At 42.6% G+C, this 21,781-nt stretch overlaps 1 protein-coding gene and 1 long non-coding RNA gene across 6 annotated transcripts in view; one reads left to right on the top strand and one right to left on the bottom strand.

Moving 5' to 3' along the window:
- DIP2B (disco interacting protein 2 homolog B) overlaps positions 1 to 21,781 on the bottom strand; it is a 187,092-nt gene that overhangs the window by 134,184 nt on the left and 31,127 nt on the right. The window lies entirely within an intron of this gene.
- Positions 1,322 to 4,565, top strand: LOC310700690. The gene is made up of 2 exons (XR_014522718.1): positions 1,322 to 1,943; positions 2,103 to 4,565. It is a non-coding gene; the product is annotated as an uncharacterized lncRNA (long non-coding RNA).

Below are 21,781 nucleotides of genomic sequence, written 5' to 3'. Positions count from 1 at the left end.
CCATTTTATTTCCACAACTGGTGAAAATAGGTAGGCAGGCTGGCAGGTAGATCATTTTCCTTAGCAACAGAGAACCAGGCTTGAAGATTTCCTGATTCTTTACAACCCAATTATTGGCTAAGCCAAGTGAAGCCTTTGATTTAGCTTGCCTGTTTCACATTCATATCAGGCTGAAATTTGATACATACATTCAGGACACAATTCTATCTTTCAAGTTCAGATAACAGCCCAACTCTCGCCTGTTTTTAACGCAACAAAAATATTGTAACACTACATCTCTGGCTGAAGAACCAGAATGGCATTTGGTGTGCTGTTTGGGACACGATTCTCTATTTCAAGTTTGAATCCCAGTTCCGAGTCCCATACCCATTTTCAGTAAATGAAATAAATCAAGGGATGTCAAGTATTGTGATCTAACGGTTCCATGAAAAATGAGTGCATGAAAGGTTATTGCAAGTGTGTCTGTAAAAGGGATATTCAATTTGGTTACGAAACCTAGCCAGGGACTTTATAACAGGCTGTATCATCTGCAAGCCATTCAAATACGTTGATAAGTATCTACCACATGTCCATGTCAAAACAGAACTGTATTGAGCTCTAACTGATAAAGATTATGATCAACCACTCATTAAACTCTATTAACATATTCGGAAAGCTGTTGAGGATTGGCTTTACCCTGACTTGCAACAGTCGTCTATTTTTTCCCCCCAGCAGCAGTTGCAGTCCAAGTGAAAAAATTAGGTAGGAAACCAGTAGATGAAATTCACAAGTACTACCCTGATTCCCCTGAGTTTTAATTAATTCTTGGCTCTTCTGTAGGGATTTAGACATAAATCTAAGGGGACCACAACAAAAGGTAAGGGGGCCAGGTAACCTCTGGACACTGAGTTCTCATGGACCCAAATTTGAAATTAAGTGTTGAAGAAACAAAATGCAGCAGAACCAGCACTGGATCACAATTGCCATCTGCACTCATTAATTTAAAGGTAGTAAAAAATCCATTTATTAAGTTTTGTAAATGGCTGATGATACTGAAAGTACTGAAAATGAATGCAAACAGGTGCAAGAATAAATCAGAGGTGTTTTTTTGTGCAACCCCCCAAAAAAAACCTGAACTGTTCCTGATGCCCTAAATTGTTCAAGATATTAATTAGCATGTTTTATATGCTGTGGAAATAGTTCAATTTTTCCCTCAGGAGCCTAAAGTATTGAACTGAAAATTTTACTTACATGAAGCTGGGGCAAACAGAATCACTGTAAATGAGTTGTATAAAAACAAACCAAAGCTTTACTTGGTCACTGTCATTAAACAACTTGTAATGTCTTAAAATATGAAGGTCAGCAGCATGCCACTTCCCTTACATTGTTTACATTTAAAGAAAAGCGCTGGAAACTATTAATATGCTAATCTTAGCCAAGAGATCTACATGACATAGCACTGTTCACTAATCCACTCCAGAGTTTAGCTTTCACCGAGGTATGGGAATGGAAAATTTTCAGAGGAGAGAGAGAGAGAAAAAAAGAGAACAGCGACGAAAATTTTCCATTACAGAAAATTTTCCGCTCCACATCACTGCTAAACACACAGAGCAGTGTCTCATTTCTCATTAGGAGCTAGAGAGAGACTGGAAGCCTTTTGTATCGAAATCAGTTCAGTTTTTGAGAGGATACTGTGTGTTTTTGGACTGTATTCTGAATTAATCATCATGCCTAACCAGAAAAAAACTGGTGTGTGGCACCACTATATAGAAATCATTGAAGGAAGAAAGAGAGTTGGTCAATGTAAATACTGTGGCCAGACATACGCGAATAATGCAACAAGGATGAAGAGGCATCTGACAATATGCAAGAATTGTCCGGAAAGAATACAATCCTCATACAAGAAGCTACTGCAGTTAAGTGCTGGAACAACATCTGGGAAAAGTCTACTTCAGGAATTAATTGTAAGTAAACGAACTAACATACTTAACAGCAATGCAGACTTGTATCTCTAGCAAATTATTTCTTAAAACCAGAAAGTGCTTTACCGTAAAGTTGACAAGAGAGCTCTAGATTGAGAGTAGGCTAAAAAAAATCCTTCTCTCCCCTCCCCTTTGTTCCAGGAACTGGGTAACTCAAGTGAAACAGCGAATTTGCCAAACATGAAAACTGAAAGTGTTGAGCTGCCAGCTCTGGGGAAGGGAGAAGCAGCAGGACCATCTTTTTCAAGGTCAGTGACACAAGATATGCCATCTGTAGGTAGCCACTCAAGACAATCAGATTTTTTAGCAAACTTTGTGGACAAAATGTCAAAGGAAGATCAGGAAAGAGCAGACGAGACGTTAGCTCGAGCTATATTTGCAAGTAGTACGTCTCTTTCCATAGTTGAAAATCAATACTGGAAGGATCTTTACAAGCTGATTCGCCCATCATATAAATTGCCATCCCATTATCGCTTAGCACATCCTCTTTTAGACAGAGAGTACAACAGAGTTCAAACAATGGTAGCTCAAAGGATCAGCCGAGCAGAATCGCTGACACTCATGCCAAAGAGATGGACTAATGCACAAGGAAATTCTCTTCTCAGCATTATGTTTGCAACACCTGAAGCAATATTCCTCAAAGCAATTGCTACCAAACCTTCTCATCATACTGGTGAATACATAGCCAACATACTGGGTGAAGAGATTGAGAGTGCAGGTCCACCCAGGGTACAAGCCCTTGTAACCGACAATACGAGTAGCATGAGAGGCGCAGGGGAAATATTAAAGTCAACGTACCCACACTTAATAGTATTTGTCTGTTCTGCTCACGGGTTGAACCTTCTGGCAAAAGATATCTTAAGTGCAAGTACGATGAAAACAATATTGGCAAACGGCAAAGCAATTGTGAAGGTATTCAACAATCACCCAATAGCTAAACAGGCACTGAAGAAATTACAGAAAGAGAAGCAGGGGGAGGAAAGTGCCCTTTTATTGCCATCAGAAACTAGATGGAGCTCAGCTACCAAGTGTTTAGAGAGCCTGTTGCATACAATGAACTGTTTGCAGCACGCTTCAACAGACGAAACGGTATCCCAGATTATTCCTCAGAACATTCGTAAGCAGATTCTCGATGACGTGTTTTGGGTTAAAGTTCAAGATGCATACAATTTGCTACTACCAATTTCAGAGGCTACTAAGAAGCTTGAAGATGCACCAATCCTTTCATATATTCCAGAGATGTTCAGAAAGCTGAATGAAAATCTAATTCAGCTTTTGCCTTCTTCGCCTCTCTCTAAAGAAGAGGCGGAAGTAATAAAGCAAGGGTTTACTAAAGTATCTGAGATATGCTCCCATCCAGTTCATCTGGCAGCAAATCTACTGGACCCCCAGCACTGTGGACAACATTTATCGGAATCTGATATAGCCACTGCTCTTGATATAATTATGGAACTAGCTAAGAACATCCCTAACATTAATGAAAGAGCTGTGATGGCAGACATTGCTGAATATCGTGCGAAAGAGAAACTTTGGAGCCAAGACATTGTTTGGCGGGCATCTGAGGCTGTTTCTCCCCTCACATGGTGGAAGGGATATTGTAACACCCGGCAATTGTCCAGGATTGCTGTAAGGATCTTCAGCATTCCACCAACAGCCACTTCCTGTGAACGGAAATGGAGAACTTTTGACGCAATCAAGACAAAGAAGAGGAACAGACTGACAAATGAACGCACTGCTAAGCTTGTTTCTGTTTCTCTCTTGCTGCAGCAGGAGAACCAGTTACAAGCGCAACTAGTGAACAGGATGAAGTGTGATAAATTGCCTATAGACTCGTTGCAGATGAAATCATTGTTCGGTGAAAGAGAACGTGGCTCAACAAGTTCTGAGTCAGATTCACCTCCATTTGGAGTGGAATTCACAAGAAGTGAGAGTGCCTCTACAGACAGTGAAACTGAAGGATCCCCTCAATGAAAGTAGATCGAAGGACTACAGTGACCTATCATGCACAGCTCTCGGTGGAACAGTTTTCTCTACAATCATGATTTCCTCCTTCAAATTTAAACAATGTAAGAGAAGTCAATACTTTTTAGTTCTTGATGTCTAAAAATATTTACAAGTACCCTAATCAAAATAATTTCCAGGTAAAGCTTTGGATTTTTAGATATATAAATAAATAGTCTGTATTAAATATTTTTTCCTAAGTAAATATTGGAAAATCATTTGATTTAATTCTGAAAAGAGAAGTGTAATGTTTTCTGATTTCTGGAGTCCATGAGGTGTGGAAACAGCTTGTTCCTGATGGGCTCTCACTTTCCTGGAAAAGACACACCTGTAGCTTTGGATTGCTCCTAGATCCAACGTTATTTCTGGAGACTCGGGTAACCTCAATGGCAAAAGGTGCCTATTTCAAGCTACACCTGGTTACCTAGCTATGGCTCGCATTGGACAGAGATGACTTGACCACTGTACTCCACCCAGCTCTTACCGATGCGTTTTATGTTTTTACTGTAATATTGTGGTTCTTTTAGCCTGTATATTGCCTTGTGATGTTTTATATGAAAGTGCAATTTATAAATTGTAAATGAAATAAACAGAACTCTAACACCGGCTCGCAGTTTGTTTCCAGAACCCAATTTAAGGTGCTCACATTCATGTTTAAAGCCCAGCATGACTTAGGCCCCAAGTATCTAAAAGATGACCACCATCCCTACTTTTTAAAAATTAGGATCAGCAGAAGCAGCTCTCTTCATAGTTCCACAATCAGAAGTGCAAGGAATGATGGCTTGGGAAAGGGCTTTCTATGTGGCAGCCTCTAAATTGAGGGACTTCCTTCGGACAGAGGTGCATCTAGCATCTTCTTTGTATAGCTTTCTTTGTATGATACACCTGTTTACACTGGCCTTGGATTCTTAAGGTATTCTATTCTGTGGGTCCCACCACTTTTACTTAATTTAAACTGTCGTGTTCTGGCTAGAATGGTTTTATCTGTTTTTTATCATTTCAACTACTATATCTGTTTTTATAATTGTATATTATAAAGTCATCTTGAGACCATATGGCAGATCAGATGCCAAAGTATTAAGTGTCATGGAGGAAATTCTGGTTCAATTTTTTCTGTAAAACCCACACCACTGTCTTCATTGCTGATCCTAACACCCATGTCAAGTAATAAATGCAAAATAATAGCCTGACATTAAACTATGAGGACATTGACCATCTTGTTCTTTTTTAATGCTTTGAGCCAGTACAAGGGAATCTTATCACAAAGACGCAGTGTGCAGGAACAGACAACGAGATCTGAAATAGTTTTAAAAGATAAAAACCTCAATGCTTTGAAAGATTATTGAAGAAATTTTTGAAGAAATAATTACTGAAAAGGAACATCAATAATGGAGTAAATGAAAACAAAGGGTAAGAAGTAATTGAGACCAAGATACTACTAAGTGTTGCCAAAGTCACATGAACAGTAAAATCCATCTTAACATAAAAGCTGATCTTGAGTGTTTTGTACAACAGTTTCCCAGTCTATATTATGCTAGCTGTGGCTCACATAGAACATTATTATGCATGTCTACTTAGAAGTTAAAACCCCATGGAGTTTAATGGGACTTATTGAAAAAAGTGTACATCGCCAATATATTATTGAACTGGTTCTATCGACTCTACCCCAATTAACAATGACACTGTCTCATCATGAAAATAAGAATAGTTGAAAACAGCCAGGCTGAAAGTAATTGAAACAAAAGGCTTTCGGGAAGAGCATCACATTCCTAATCAGAACACAGAACGATTAAGAGGAAAGAGAAATAAGGTGCTGTATATATGCAAATGGATTTTGAAATGTTTAAGGTTATCCTTTGCAGGTAAATCTACACACTAACGTAAACCCACACACCGAGTCATGAAAAGCGACTCAGCTCTAAACATACAAGGTCTTCACTCTTCCATGTACTGTAAGTGAAATATCTCTTTTCTTTACTGAAAGTGTAGCATCACAGAAATGCTAAGGTGAGCAAGTGTAAAGTATGAGCAAGTATAAAGCACAGGGGATTATTTTAAATTGAGGTACAAGAAAATAAGGTGCTTGGCTATCTAATGGTTTTTGTTGCTGACATCTGTGTGTCTCGAGAGACAATGAAGTGCGCCTCAGGGACTGAAGACAAACTGCTGTGTTAGCAGCCCCAAAGTGACTTCCCTGGGGCACAAGCCTAAGCAGTGTGTATGGAGGCCCTGGGCTGCCCAGACAAGAAGAACCCCAAGCTTGATCTCACTGATGTGGTCCAAAGGAAAGCAGTGAGGAGGGAAGAAGCGAGGAAGGAAATGGTAGACAAACTGAGAAATGGAGAGATTGGCACAGGAAAGGAGGTTAGATACAGAAAACTGAGCTGTACCGGGCGTAAGTATTTAGTATTCCCTTGATTTTCTTTGATTGCATAGCCTAAGCAGACAGGACTAAGACCCCAGACTTCCTCACAAGGCTTTCCGCCCTGTATGCCTGCCTGAGAATCCCTCTATCTAGGCTGCCATCTGATCTCCCTGGCAAATGAATGGTGTTGAGAAATAGGCTCTTTCTGGCACCCAATAGGCAAGTTCTCTTTCTCTCTCCGCCATCCAGAGCGTACCCCCATTCGCTTAGAATGCTCCGTTTCCACAGCGACTCCAACTTGTTTTGTAAAGTTTTGCTCATGTCCACCCACAATCCTCCTGATGCCAGCCTCTGACCTATTACTATAGCCTGACACTGTCCTAGATGAGAGCTAGGAAGCAGCTGCACACTGCAGCCAGTTATCAGATGCTCCAGCACCACTCACGCGAACAAGAGGAAGGCATCAGCAGGCTTGGAGAAGAACAAAGAATATATTGGGGGGGATCTAAGCGGGGCCCCAAAAGAGCCCAACCGGAGGGTGGGCAATGGATGGAAAACAGTATGTGAAGGAATGGAATGAAACAACTGGAATCCTGAACATCAGCATGCTACACTGTGACGTTTTCTTGCAGGTCTGCCTTGTTCTTTACAATCCTCATCATCACTCAGATGGGTGAACACCTATCTCCCGCTACAATATGACTCTCTCTTTTTGTTGTAATCAATGTGTGTTGGGGAAAGTATAATGAATCACAAAAGTCATCCTACTCGTAATGCTTTCAAAGGCCAACAAGAGTCTAGCAAATCTCAAAAATCCAAGTGTGCCAAACAATGAATTGGACTGAGAACATCACACCTGCTGAATCCTTTCTGTGACCATTGTTCTCTCCCAGTAACTGTAAAAAGCCCACATTATAATTTGGGCTGGGGGGGGGGGGAGAGAGAGAGGTTCAGTTGCAACAGCTGAAAATTAAATTCCTATATTGCCCATTCCACCCCAGCCAAGGCTATGATCTCATGTTCCATGTACGCATGTTGTTTCCACTACTGGCTATGAATTATATGACCCTAATGCTCCCTAACAAGGCCAACAACTGGACGTCACCCCACTTGCATGTACAGAGTTGCACTACTGAAATAAATCAGCATCTGAAGAACATCAGGATTCTACTGCTATTTGCTGATATCTGAGGCTGTTTATCAATTTAAGTTCATTGGCTTTGAGTAGATGAGAGCTGCTTTGCTATTCCCCTCAGTACAAGCCTACCCTGTGTGTCTTATCTTAAATATTAGATTAAGATTGTTGGAATAGGAACTTTTATACCCGTACAAAGGCCCATGCAGCAATGAATGGTTCTGTGACTTGTTGCTCCCAAGCACTCATTAACTATATCACCATTTCAGAGTTCAACTAAGAACTTGCCACTCTCTTTGCTTTGTTTAATCCTAGCATATTTAGCACACAATGACAATCTGGCCTATGAGAATATGCAGAGATATTACCCACAATAAAAGTTGCACTGAATAATGCATATGTAGCATTATCGCAATGAGCCATATGTGTTGACAACCACGCACTTCCAAAACCGTATTCACAGCACCAGCATTAAGTATCAATATGGTTCTACAGTAGAATGGTACCTCAAGTTACATATGCTTCAGGTTACATACGCTTCAGGTTACAGACTCCGCTAACCCAGAAATAGTACCTCAGGTTAAGAACTTTGCTTCAGGATGAGAACAGAAATAGTGCTCCGGCGGTGCGGTGGCAGCAGCGGGAGGCCCCATTAGCTAAAGTGGTGCTTCAGGTTAAGAACAGTTTCAGGTTAAGAACGGACCTCCGGAACGAATTAAGTACTTAACCCGAGGTACCACTGTATATAGATGCTTCACTTGGAAAAATTATAACTATAACCAGCTCTGTTTTCATCCACACACTTCCTTCTATTGGTCTTTAAAGTGCAGTGCTGACAGCAGTAACTTCAAAATGAAAAAGTATTGCCAAGGAAGAAATCAGACCTGGAAGGCCTGCAATTTAGATGAAACCCCAGAAAAAGTGAATCCTAGTAACTAGGGCTGAGTATGGCACACTGTCATCATTCAGTCTCGCTGGCATTTCACATATGCTAAATCCAGGTTGTAAGTAAATCCTGCAGAAATCTCAGCGCTGGAAAAAATAATGGAACCCCTAACTACAAAAGGCACTGAAGAACATGTCCTACACCCTGAGGTGAATTGAAAAACTGATTGATTTTAATGGATAAGAAGTGCCCCTCAGACTCTCAGTTAACACAGTAATGTGGCAGTCTACAACACAGCCTACAAATACATACACAAAATCAGGAGTCGGAACTAAATCTGAGGGACACAGAATCCTGAGTAGTAGGTAAGAATGTAAATAAAAGGACTGGGCGCTTCGACAAAGCACACAGTACTGCTTCTATGCATAACATGCCCTAATGTAACTTTGAGGAGGGAGGTGTGTAAGGGGCTTCTTCACACACACAAAGTACCCACATGTCCAAGGATAAGTGACTCAAATTTGCTGTTGAGTTTGTTGTTTTCATGAAGTCCAGTATTGTTTCTCCTTTCACCAAGTCCACAGGGCTTTTTAAATTATTATTTACAACGGTGTTTCTCAAACAGTGGGCCTTTCAGGTAGGTTTCAGTATCACAGCCTGCCCAGTGTCTCCTCTGACTCCTAGCTGCACCACCATTATGTGACTGGTGGGCCGCCGTCATTTTCAGTCATTTCAAGGGGGCCCTGGGGGTAGGAAGTTTGAGAATTTAAAATATCGATAGCCCACCTTTCCGCAGAGCACCACACTACACAAGGTACAGATTGTAAATTCAAAACTAAGAGCAGTCCAAGAGACACTTTTACTCTCGTCTCCACACTTTTACTTTTGACTCTTTCACCCCATGCGCTGCTCCAGGGGTTCTCCTGACTCTCCACAGCAGACCTGGAGGAGGCGCAGGGCAGAGGCAGGGGAGGTGGGAGGTAGGAAAGCCCTGTTGCACTAGCAGGAGCTCTTGCACAGGATTACACTAGCATGAACCCAGGCTAAAAAAAATCCCTCTACCTCAGGAATGGGGAACCTATGGCTCTCCAGATATGCTTGACTCCAACTCCCATAATTCCTGGCTATTGGCCATGCTTTCTGAGGTTGATGGAAGTTGAGGTCCAACAATATCTGGAGGGTCACAGATCCCCCACCTTTTCTGGACATAGAAATAAAAGCATACAGCATCAATTGCAAATATAAGACTTCCTCTCAACATCCCTACTAAATTTTAGTAATATTTACCCACTTATCTCCTCCTACAGAGCTATTAGGCCAACTTTGAAAATCTAACCTGATCCCTCAAGAATCAGTTATTATTCCTCATTTGCAAATGATGCTTTGATCTCTATATCTAGAAGAAAAATGTTTAGTTTAGAACTGTGACTGGATTGTGAGTGCCATCTGGTTTGCTTTTTGAAAAAATTCCTTTGCTCAGGCTTCAATGTGATAACTGCAAGCCTTAACATGTCCCAAACTGGCACATCCGATACTTGTCTGTCTGCTTTACGATTGCTCATGACAAAGCAGCTTGTTTAGCTTACCTGAAACTTTATTTTGTTAAAATATTGGTTAGCAAAATTGTGCAATAGGCCTGAGGCATTCAGCTGCAGAACATACCAGTTTGCATTTAAACCCAACTGTGTGTTGAAGTAAGCTTTACTCTGTTGACTGGCAAGAGTCTCCCACCCCACTCTTCTGAATGTACATTACATTCTACATTACATCCAACAAGATTTTAAAGGTTCAGCTGAAAGGCCCTTTGAGGAAAGGGGCTAGTCAAAACTTAAATAAACCACAAGCACTGGCTTGCATGTAAAGCTAAGCCAGAATTCTAGCTTGTTTCCTCCCTGGAGGGCTGAACAAGAAGCAGGGGAAGAACAAAGTAGATGTTCATCTTAAACCATGCTTGTAAGTCAGTATTTGAAATCCATATACCCAATGGCAGTGTGGGGTGCCGACGCCCGGGGCCATGTAGAAGTGGGTAGGTTGGGAGGGAGGGCAATGGACAGAGTTCACACGCGCATACAACTACCTAAAGGTGTCCATGTCACCCAGGAAATCACAGTCACAGAGATAAGAAGAGTTCTATTGTCTGGAAAGGTCACTTCCTGGTTTGCATGAAAAAGTTGTTTTTAATGGAGCCCAGTGATGGAATCGCACAACTGTATTGAGGCAGCACTGGGTGTTGATATTTTGCACCCCTAACAATTCTGGGCCCGGGGCAACCACTCCAATGTCCCCCCCCCAAGCTACACCATTGCATATATCTACCACTTGGGGCTCAGCCATTTTTAAAATTTTCAACCTCTTAATGTCTGAGGATCACTTATCAAAATATATTTACATGACATTTTTAGGTGGGGTAAAATTGTACAATTTTCAGTTCTCATGAAAATCACATACAGTGGTACCTCGGGTTAAGTACTTAATTCGTTCCGGAGGTCCGTTCTTAACCTGAAACTGTTCTTAACCTGAAGCACCACTTTAGCTAATGGGGCCTCCCACTGCTGCCGCGCCGCCGGAGCACGATTTCTGTTCTCATCCTGAAGCAAAGTTCTTAACCCGAGGTAGTATTTCTGGGTTAGCGGAGTCTGTAACCTGAAGCGTATGTAACCTGAAGCGTATGTATCCCGAGGTACCACTGTAATTTCAATGTATCAGGTTTGCCGGGTCATATTCCCTCTGAGAACTCAAAATTCAGAACAGGACTGGGAAGCACTGGAGCATGAGGACTCTGGAGGGAAGGAGAGGGCATGAGACTATGCAGAACAGCCCTCCTGATGAAGCCTCCACCTCTGCCCCTAGATCTGACAAGGCAGAAGACCCAAGAGGTGGCCCTGCCCAGCCTGTAGAGAACAAATAGGCAACAGGCGTCTCCTACTGTGACAGAGCAGAAGAGGTCTGAGGAGGAGGCGCACCCAGCTATCCCTCTCACAGGGAGAGGCCCTGTATCATGAGAAAGGAGGAGACTTGTTCCCCTTGGAGAAGTGCCCACCTCCAGGCCAGGAGTGATCACAGGAAAAGGATAGCTGAGTCTTCTCTGCCCCTGCAGGGAAGTAGGGAAACATGTTGGAACAACGTTGCAGCTCTCACACAGTCTTGGCACTCTTGAACCTTGGCCTTTGCTCTCAGGCTGGGTTTATTGCTGCTACTCCGCTGCCTCTGAAGAGCACACAGATGAGAATCTGCTCTTTCCTACCCAATGAGCCTGAGTCATTGAGGCTGCTTTAATAAAAGTTTACTTCTTTACTCCTATGCAAACACCTCCATTGTCTGGCTTTGGACAGGATCCAAGACACACTGCCCATCAAGTATGGCTTCCTAGCCAACATGTTCGAAAAAATTATAATACAGTATAGTAATTTGCATGGAAACAGCGTTGACAAATAATGGAAGCCCCCTTTCAGCTAGCTTCCAAAGTGACCCTGAGGGCTAGCTCAAAGAGAAAATACTGCCAGCTACTCTTACAAAAGTGTGACTTCTTAAAGGCGAGTATCAACATTAATAGAAAATTATTAATGCACTCCATCTAATAAAACTCCCCTTGCTGTGACTATCCAGTTTTTGAACCTAAAGGGGAAAAATGGAGCATTCTCTAAGAGTGACAACTGTCTATTCTGGGTTCGATTTTTGTACTCTGCATGTGTTATTTGCAAAATTGATTTTCATTATCAAAATGTCCTTAGTGGACAGCTGGAATAACCATCTGAAATAAATGTGCAAGTATTATGTAAAAAACAAAAACCTTTATACATTTGTAAAATACCATCATTTTACAGTTTAAGGAAAACCCTTAAACTGAGTTCCTGGCACCAGATACAACAAGCCATTCCTTGAACAGCAGGAAAGTGCCACAATTTTAGATTTTGGAAAAAGAAGACAATGAAGAAAAAATAACACTGCCACAGAAACCAGTTAAGTCAGGTGCTAGATGCCAGAAGTCCTGCACCTGGTTTAAATTGTCACTCCCTGAATTAAAGTAGAAAGTCCCTCTGTTCTCTTAGTATAGTATTAAAGATGAGTAAAACGAAAACCTATCTTGCACTTTTGACAGGCTGACTGCTGCAAGCATCTGAAAAATGTTCCACTCCAGTACTGTTTATGATATTTCAATATGGCTTCAGTTTGGTCTCCTGTGCAGGTAATCAAAAGGGTTCAGTTGGTCCTCTCAAGGGGGTGCCCCTATAGGAGATGGTCCCTTTAATCAAGTGTCCAAATTTAGCTACACTCGATTGCCACTGGTCTCCACAAAGGAAAAGTAAATTATTTCTAGCAGGGTAGGGAACCAGCCTGCTAATTATTACATTGACCATGCTAGAGAAACTGTACTGCTGTACATATGGATGCACAGGGAGGAAGTAGTGTTTGAAATTAGCCAGGCGCCAGGCGCATTTTGCTACTGGCGAGGGTCCAATTGCGACCATCTAGAAATCTCTGGATGCCAGGTTGGAGACTGACATCTCCATCTTTCTTAAGCAACTGAGCAGAAGAGCTTGTTTGCTGCATTTATATCCCAGCTTTTTCTCCAAGGAGTACATAGTTCACCTCCCTCCTCAGTTAATCCCTACAATGATCCTGTGAGGTAGGGTCAAGATGCTGTGACTCGCCCAACATCACCCAGTGAGCTTCATGACTGAGTGGGGATTGTGTTATTTGATGCTATAAAACACAAAGTGTTATAGAAATGAAATGAGGTCCAGCACCGAGGGCCTTCTGGCGGTTCCCTCACTGCGAGAAGCCAAGTTACAGGGAACCAGGCAGAGGGCCTTCTCGGTAGTGGCGCCCTCCCTGTGGAACGCCCTCCCACCAGATGTCAAAGAGAACAACTACCAGACTTTTAGAAGACATCTGAAGGCAGCCCTGTTTAGGGAAGCTTTTAATGTTTGATGTATTACAGTATCTTAATATTTTTTTGGAAGCCACCCAGAGTGGCTTGGGAAGCCCAGACAGATGGGCGAGGTATAAATAATAATATATGATGATGATGATGATGATGATGATGATGATGAACAGCAGCAGCAGCAACAACAACAATAAAATCCCATAGCAAAAAAAAGTTTCAATGCACCCAAGTATTATTTCTCCAGACTGTTGGGGCCCAATAATTGAATTCTTCGCTCCCTATCCTATGTTCTGGAGGTCCTTTGTCTACACATTGTAACCTCCATATATGCTCCCACTTCCTATTTTTGCATTGCAACTTAAATCTTTTTTGACTCACCCTTCCCTCATCTGCATGCTTCCAGCTTCTTGTGTGTATACAAGGTGCTGGTAATTGAGTTGTTATGTTTCTTTAGCTAATTCCCCCCAAATAAGTAGTCAATGCTAATACTTTAGAAGACCTCATTTCCCCCAAGAAATGTGTATATTTTGCTGAGCTATTCCCTATTGCAGCAATGAATGTGTATATTTTGATTCTGCGAGTTGAGTAAACATTATTTCTGTGGCTTGGGAAAGACCTGCTGGGTAAGATCTGCCAAGACTCACTATTGCCATGGTTCAAAGATCCTAATAGACAAGAAGCTTAGAACGTGCATAAGGGAAACACAGCTCTACCAAGGAGGCCTGTTAACAGTACTGTTTAAGAGTAGCAAATGGTGAATCAAGAGTTATCCATTAATGCCACCCTTATTACTTCTTCCGGAGGGGTGGCAGTGTTAGTAACAGCAAAAACAGAGTTTTCTGGCTCCTTCAAAACTAACCAATTTATTATGGCATAATGTGTGTGGACTATAGCCCTCTTTATTAGAGGCATGAAATGTCATCCTAAATTGAAGTACATATACAAGCGGGGGGGGGGGGCCACAATGCAAACACTGAGGTGAGAGGGAAATGCAATGCAAAAAATATGTAATTAAACACTGATCATTCACGAAACACTTAGCACAGAAATTTTGGCACACAGGTGGCGCTGTGGTCTAAACCACAGAGCCTAGGGCTTGCCGATCAGAAGGTCGGCGGTTCGAAACCCCGCGACGGGGTGAGCTCCCGTTGCTCGGTCCCTGCTCCTGCCCACCTAGCAGTTTGAAAGCACATCAAAGTGCAAATAGATAAATAGGTACCGCTCTGGCGAGAAGGTAAACGGCGTTTCCGTGCGCTGCTCTGGTTTGCCAGAAGCGGCTTAGTCATGCTGGCCACATGACCCGGAAGCTGTCTGAGGACAAACGCCGGCTCCCTTGGCCAGTAAAGCGAGATGAGCGTGCAACCCCAGAGTTGTCTGCAACTGGATCTAACCGTCAGAGGTACCTTTACCTTTTAAGCCATGGCAGTAATGCCCTCTTGCTGTTATCCCATGGTAATATTTGCGGGGGGGGGGGGATGCACAAGATGACAATACAAGGTGTTGGAACCAAAGGTTCTCATCCTGGGTGGCTAAACAAAGCATGAAAGTCAACCAGATCCAAGCAATCCTAACTAAAAAAGTAGAAAAAACAGGGGAAAGGGGAACTGAATTTCACCAGCACACTTCTCTCTGAAACACAGAAAAACCAGAGGACAAGATAAATTTTCCCTTCAGTTGGTTACTGCTTTTGCCCTCATTGCTGTCCTGCCAGACAAAATGCCCTGAAGAATTAACATGCTGAACAGAACACATTACTTTGATAAATTTAAACGCAGCAGCAGAGACCTTGGTGAATCTAATCTTTGGTGGCATGCAAAAGTGGGTAATTCTTTCCATGTGGTTGCCTTTTTTCAAAAGGATACATCAAGGAAGCAGCTTGGGCTGCGTTGGTTTCTTATTGTAGAAACATTTTTCTCTGACTTGCAAAAGGTTGACCAGGGAACAACTGTCTGCTTCCTTTCACTCTAGGCATGGATGAAGCTGGACTCTGAGCTTACGGTCTCACCCTAACAGAAATTATCAGCAACTTGTGATGGCAGTCAGTGGGAATAGCAAGCCCTTCTCATTTATGTATTTTACAAGAACAAATATTGTATGAAGGCTTCCCAAACTCAATTAAAACGTTCACTATATTATCAGTAAAAAAAGGTAAAGGGAACCCAGACCATTAGGTCCAGTCATGACCGACTCTGGGGTTGCGGCACTCATCTCGCTTTACTAGCCGAGGGAGCCGGCGTACATGTGGTCGCTTTACTGGCCGAGGGAGCTTCCGGGTCATGTGGCCAGCATGACTAAGCCGCTTCTGGCAAACCAGAGCAGCGCACAGAAACGCCGTTTACCTTCCCGCTGACGTGGTACCTATTTATCTACTTGCACTTTGACGTGCTTTCGAACTGCTAGGTTGGCAGGAGCAGGGACCAAGCAATGGGAGCTCACCCCGGCGCGGGGATTTGAGCCGTCGACCTTCTGATCAGCAAACCCTAGGCTCTGTGGTTTAACCCACAGCACCACCCGCATCCCTTATATTATCAGTAGGTGGGGAGCAAAGAGACACTCTTTTAGAGGGAGGAGGCAAAACGAAGAAAGGCCTCTTAAAACAGTCCATAAATGCGAACAAATACCAAAATCTCTTGGGCTTTAGATTCAGCGAGCCCCCTGCTATCAGAAGTGTGTCTAAAACAGGGGTGCACAACCTGCGGCCCTCCAGGTTGCGAGTTGTAGTCCAGAAACATCGGGGGGGCTGCAGGTTGTACACCCCTGGCCTAAAAGGAAGAGTTTTCGAAAACTAGACACATTCACCTACATTATGACATCATTATGTGTGCCCCTGCTTCACTTGGTATCTTCAGCAACAAGCCAAGGTCGACTGTAAAGCACGGTGGATAAAACAACAATTTTAACCCCCCCCCAACATAATTTAATGTCCTTTAAAAATAACACTTGTTTAAAATGTCATTTGAATGTAATGCATCATAAGCTAATCCTCTCCCATCCATGTCACACTTCATGCTGCTTAAGCGGGAGCCCTAACCCTTGGCAGCAGCTTGCCAGGGGGAGGGGAGAAGGAGACAGGCTGTACAAGCAGAACTTTGCATGCAGTTTTTTTGAATCCCTGCTTTAATCTCTTACAACTAAATCCATGACGTAATATCAAGCACAATGAGATAAAGCCTGCTTTTCAAAGCAAAATGAATGCACTCAGGTTTAAAACTCAGAATCCTGAAGTGAAGAATTAGGCATATGATCATAGATCAATTACCATATTTATTATTGTGCAAAGTATTTATGACTACCAAGCAAACAGCATGGAGAAATATCATTCTGCCAGGAAACAACCCTCCTTCACTTCTGGAATGTTCTGGGCCCTTAAGTATTTCAAGTGAGTGATCTTGCTTAGTATCCTTGCATGTGCCCTAGTGCCGATGAAACAGAAATTCTTAATTCCATAACTGCTTTCCTAAGCAGATATAAATTCTGTTGATCAAATGGCGTGTACACTGTGTGACCAGAGGCTTTAGATTATGCTCTTGGGCAGTACAAAAGCTTTATTTATTTATTTATTGCAAGCAGATATGTTTCATTATAGCAACCAAATTATATGAAAGTTTATTTGTGACATATATGAGATAGGAAGCTGGAAGCTTGATTTACATCACTCTACCCTGCAATAACCTAAAAGTAATCGTCCAGTTCACAGATTTTAATCAAACTCAAGTGAGTGTAACTGTGCAAAGAAGTGAGTTTCTATGTCTGCATTAATATGTAAAATCACTTCACTAACCTGGGAGAATATAAAAAATTCGCCAGCCCACATGTTTTTGCAGCCCACTCACCTGTATTTCCCTGTACTTCAGTGAGGCTCGAACACTTGGGCCTCAAAACTACCTGCTTTGGTATCAACTGTTTGCCCTATCAAACTGCTACTACCCTGAGCAACTGCTCCCAATAACGTCAGAAACTTTCTAGATCTTAGAAGAAGTCGGGATTCAGGAAGCAGGTCCCCCAGCACCGTAACCTGAGTTCCCAATGACTCTTCCGACGAGACTTCAGAGATCCATCTCCGAAACACAGGGTTGCCATATTTCAAAAAGTAAAAACCAGGGCACCCCAAAAGTTGTTGAGCTTTTTTTAGAAGGACATATTTCAACCCTACCAAAACAACTCTGCTTTCCAAAAAGAGGCCCTTGTTAAAGCCCTTTCCAAGGTGCTCCCCTGAACTCAGAACATCCAAAAGCCTCCAAGGCCCCCCAAAAGCCCCAAACCGAAGGCCAAGGAAAAATGGATGCCAAAAGGAGGGAAGGGGAGATCTATGGAGCTGGGAGAAAGTGAAAACCCAGGAGGAGTATTGGGAGGGAAGCCACAAATAAACGGACAAGGAAGAACAAAAGAAAAATCCCTTCCATGATGGCGTTCCTGCCTCTTCTCCTTTGCTGTGCGTGGAGCAGCCAGCTATGCAACCTGCAGTACAGCTGGCAGGACGTAGAACTTGAGGGGGTTGTCTCAGCCCCCAAAGTGTAATTAACTTCCTGCCAGTGGAGAGATGAGTGGAACCATTTCATGGATCACATTCATCCCTACAGGAGAATCCTCTGCTGTCTTAAGAGGCAGTACCCTTCCTTCACTACTGCCTTTTCCCACTTTTTCATCTTCAACCACTCCAACTCCACATAAACCTATCTCCCTTTTAGTTTATTACTGCAACACTTTACGTCTAAGGGGTGATTAATTTCTAAACTGAGACCAGCCGTGATCATTTCTTTCATATGTTATATTTTATCCATGTCAATGCAGTCCCCAGAGACTGTCAGGTCTCCTTGTGAAGAAAAAGAACCAGTTTGTGAACTGGTTTGTTACCCCTAAAAATGTTCTCTTGCACATAGAAATTAGAGGCATTAAAGGGCCGTAAAACAGTGCATTTTTCTCCATTTGTTAAATGCACTGTATAGCAAAAATTCCAAAGCACAATTCTAAACACTATGTTCTAAATATAGAAACCAGAGAACAACAGATAGCAGCGCACGGAAACGCCGTTTACCTTCCCACTGGAGCGGTACCTATTTATCTACTTGCACTTTGACGTGCTTTCAAACTGCTAGGTTGGCAGGAGCTGGGACCGGGCAACGGGAGCTCACCCCGTCACGGGGATTCAAACCGCCGACCTTCTGATTGGCAAGTCCTAGGCTCTGTAGTTTAACCCACAGTGCCACCCGCGTCTGAATCTTACTGGAGAATAAACTGTTGCACTCAGCGCTACAACATTCCCCGTTTCTTGAGGAATTCTGTGCCATTTCTGACCACCATTAAGTAACATCTCTAATGGGGCGAACTACATAAATGTGTGTAATGAAGCCCAGATCTTTTCTCCACCTTCTTCTTAATGAACAGCAGCCCCTGAAGACTGCAGTGTTTAGCATAGGAGGGAAAGCACAACCTTTCCACAAGAAACTTTCGTAAGTTTGTTTAAAATGCCTTTGAATCTTTTTTCCCACTCCCAGAGTTGCATATGTGTAAACACACAGCTAAAAACCTACAGAGAGGAGTAGCTGAGGGAATTGTGAGTGAGGAAATACCCAGCAGGAAAATTATGCATCCCACTTCTGCTCAGGTTTAGCCTTGTAAAACTATTTTTCATTTTAAATACTTTCAGTATTTGGCAACCAGCATTTGTATATAACGTGTAGCTTGACCATATGAAAGCAAGGCCAAAAACAAAACATGCACGATTGCTGTGCAAGCAGGCAGTGACGCTGCTTGAAGTGCTAATGTCTTCCGTGCCACAAGCTTCATGCTGAGATCTGAAGGCAAGAAGGAAATTTATTCTCTTTAAAATGGATCCATCTCTAAGGGAACACTGAAAAGAGTTGCCTTTGCTGCAAGCTGAATGCAGACCAAAAGGAGACTGCAGAAAGAACTTCCCAGGGACATCTACCACACATATATAATTTGGCTGCACTGCCTAGAATTTAATCAAAGGACTCTGGGCTGCAGCAGAAGTATCAGCATTGCCAAGTATCAGCTGACTGAGGAGGACTACACTGCAAAGGGACTGTGCTGCACGTGCAGCTAAAGCCTCTGCAGTTTTTTTCATGCCAGCAGACTGCGCCATCGCAAGTCACCCACAAAGTCCAGCATAACACTGCCAGGAAAAAAGTACAGTGCACCGCAGGGTGAAGACCTGGGCAAGGAATGGCTTCTTATCCCGCAGTTCACAATAAAAATGCGAAGTTTTTACAAACACACACAGAGCGACCAGAAATTCCCATTTACACGATTATGTTTTTATTAGTAAATATTCCAGAACTTCCTGGAAATGGGGGGAAGTGAGAGGCAGAAAACAGACACACCCGACTTCAAAGGCTAGATCCAGAAGCTGAAGCCGGTGCAAAATGTTGTGGCACAGTTGCTGACCAGAGTGAGACCCTGTCAGCATGTAACATCTCTGCTCAGAGACCTGCACCTAGTAAGGAGCTACTAGTATTTGTATATAAAGCCCATAATAGCTTGGGACCAGTTTACTTGTAAAATTGCTTTACCCCAGACATGCCCACTCGGCCACTTTGATCAGAACAGGCACTGTTACAGGTACACATAATACTCATCCTCCATTCTTTTAGTATGGCAGCATCCACATTCCCTGCTTATTGACCCCAGGATGCCTTCACTGTACTCTTTTTGATGCCTGCTAAAAGTATTTTTGTTCAGGCAAGCCTATCCAGTCATGTAGAAGCTGTCAAGTGTTTTAATTTGGTTTTTAGATTATTATCACAGAATTGTGGAGTTGGAAGGGGCTACAAGGGTCATCTAGTCCAACCCCTGGTTTCTCCCTCTGCAGCAGTGAGAAGGCCAATCGTGATGGCAGTTTCACTCAGTGGTATGAACCCCTCTGCCTCCTTCAGTGCCCATCTGCAGCTTGTTTCTCCATTGGCGCTGGTAGCAGAGGAACTCAGGAGGCAGCGGTTTCACCAGCAATATACGGTGGTGAAGCCATCATCACGGTCTTCCCCTAATACCAGTCCTGGGTGATATATGGCTATACAGTGGTACCTTGGTACTCGAATAGCTTGCCTCCCGAACAAATCGGCTCCCGAACGCTGCAAACCCGGAAGTGAGTGTTTCAGTTTGCAAACATTTTCCAGAAGCCGAATGTCCGATGTGGCTTACACAGCTTACGATTGAGTGCAGGAAGCTCCTGCTGCCAATTGGAAGCCATGCCTTGGTTTTCAAATGATTTTGTGAGTCAAATGGGTTAAGTTCAAGAACCAAGGTACCACTGTATCGCCCAGGCCTACTTCACAGATAGTTCCCAACTTGTGTCTTCTCTATGTCAGTGTCAAGCCATATCAAGAAATATAGACTACTGGGATGAAAACCTTCCATACATCCAGGGGAACACTATGGCAAATACCTGCACTTTTAGGCTGCCTTCTAGGGAAGCTATTCCACAAAGGGCTGTGGCAGATGTTGTAACATACATAGTTACCCAGACTTAACAAACAGCCATGATGCTGTGCACAATAAACTCCTGTGTCTAGTCCTATATCCTTACCAATATGTAACACCTCCAGAGACCGGCAGGTTCTGAACTGCTTGGCTTAGTTTTTAAATTTACCATTCCTCAACTAATCACCTTCCATCACCATTCTCCTGCCAACAGCCCCACAACAGGGTTTTTTTTCGCTCAAAAACTAAATAGAATACTGCAAACGTATGCATCAACTCTACCCCCACAAGGTTTGGATCCCTAAGAAATCTGACTAAAAAGATATTGCAGAGATCCTAAGTCTTGTGTGAAAAGAATGCAAACCCGACACTATATCACACAGATTCCCATTTTACTTAATTGTTTGTCAAGCCCCCTTTACAAATCAGATTGACCTCTCCACTCTTGCAGGATATGGAAATCTCAGCCAAGTTCATCATCTCTACCCAGACAAGATTAAATCTCTCCACTGCCTGTTCTGTTCCTAAACTTTCAGTGACACTTGCTTTAGCAAGGCAGCAACAATATCTCTTCCTTACACAACCACTGACTCTCCTTACTCCTGTCTATATCCAATCAGGAATCAAGTTGCTGGTTTTGGATTCTCAGCCAAAAAAAATATCAAGATTTAATAACTGAAAAGCCTTTCAAATACTATATCAAAAGAGCCTTAAAATATAGGCTATATTTCATCAGCTACTGCCTTCTCTCAACAGGCAAGCAACAAAAAAAACTTAAGCCAGAACTAATTTGTTACTTTTTATTTTGCTATAAATATGAAAAAAGAATATAAACTTACACTTGCTTTGCATGTTCTCCAACTGAGTTCTATCACCACAGCCCCAGCAGTGTTTTAAGACAGAAATCTTATGTCTAACTAGGATTCAACATACAGCCATTTGGCTCCATTATAAAAAAAATCTGAATTAGTTTGGCAATACAGTGGTGCCTCGCAAGATGAAATTAATTCGTTCCGCAAGTCTCTTCGTCTTGCGAGTTTTTCGTCTTGCGATGCACGGTTTCCCATAGGAATGCATTGAAAATCAATTAATGCGTTCCTAGGGA

Source organism: Podarcis liolepis (genome assembly GCF_965112155.1).
Source record: "Podarcis liolepis genome assembly, chromosome: 2".
Classification (NCBI taxonomy): domain Eukaryota; kingdom Metazoa; phylum Chordata; class Lepidosauria; order Squamata; family Lacertidae; genus Podarcis; species Podarcis liolepis.
This window is presented reverse-complemented; position numbering and strand designations above follow the sequence as displayed.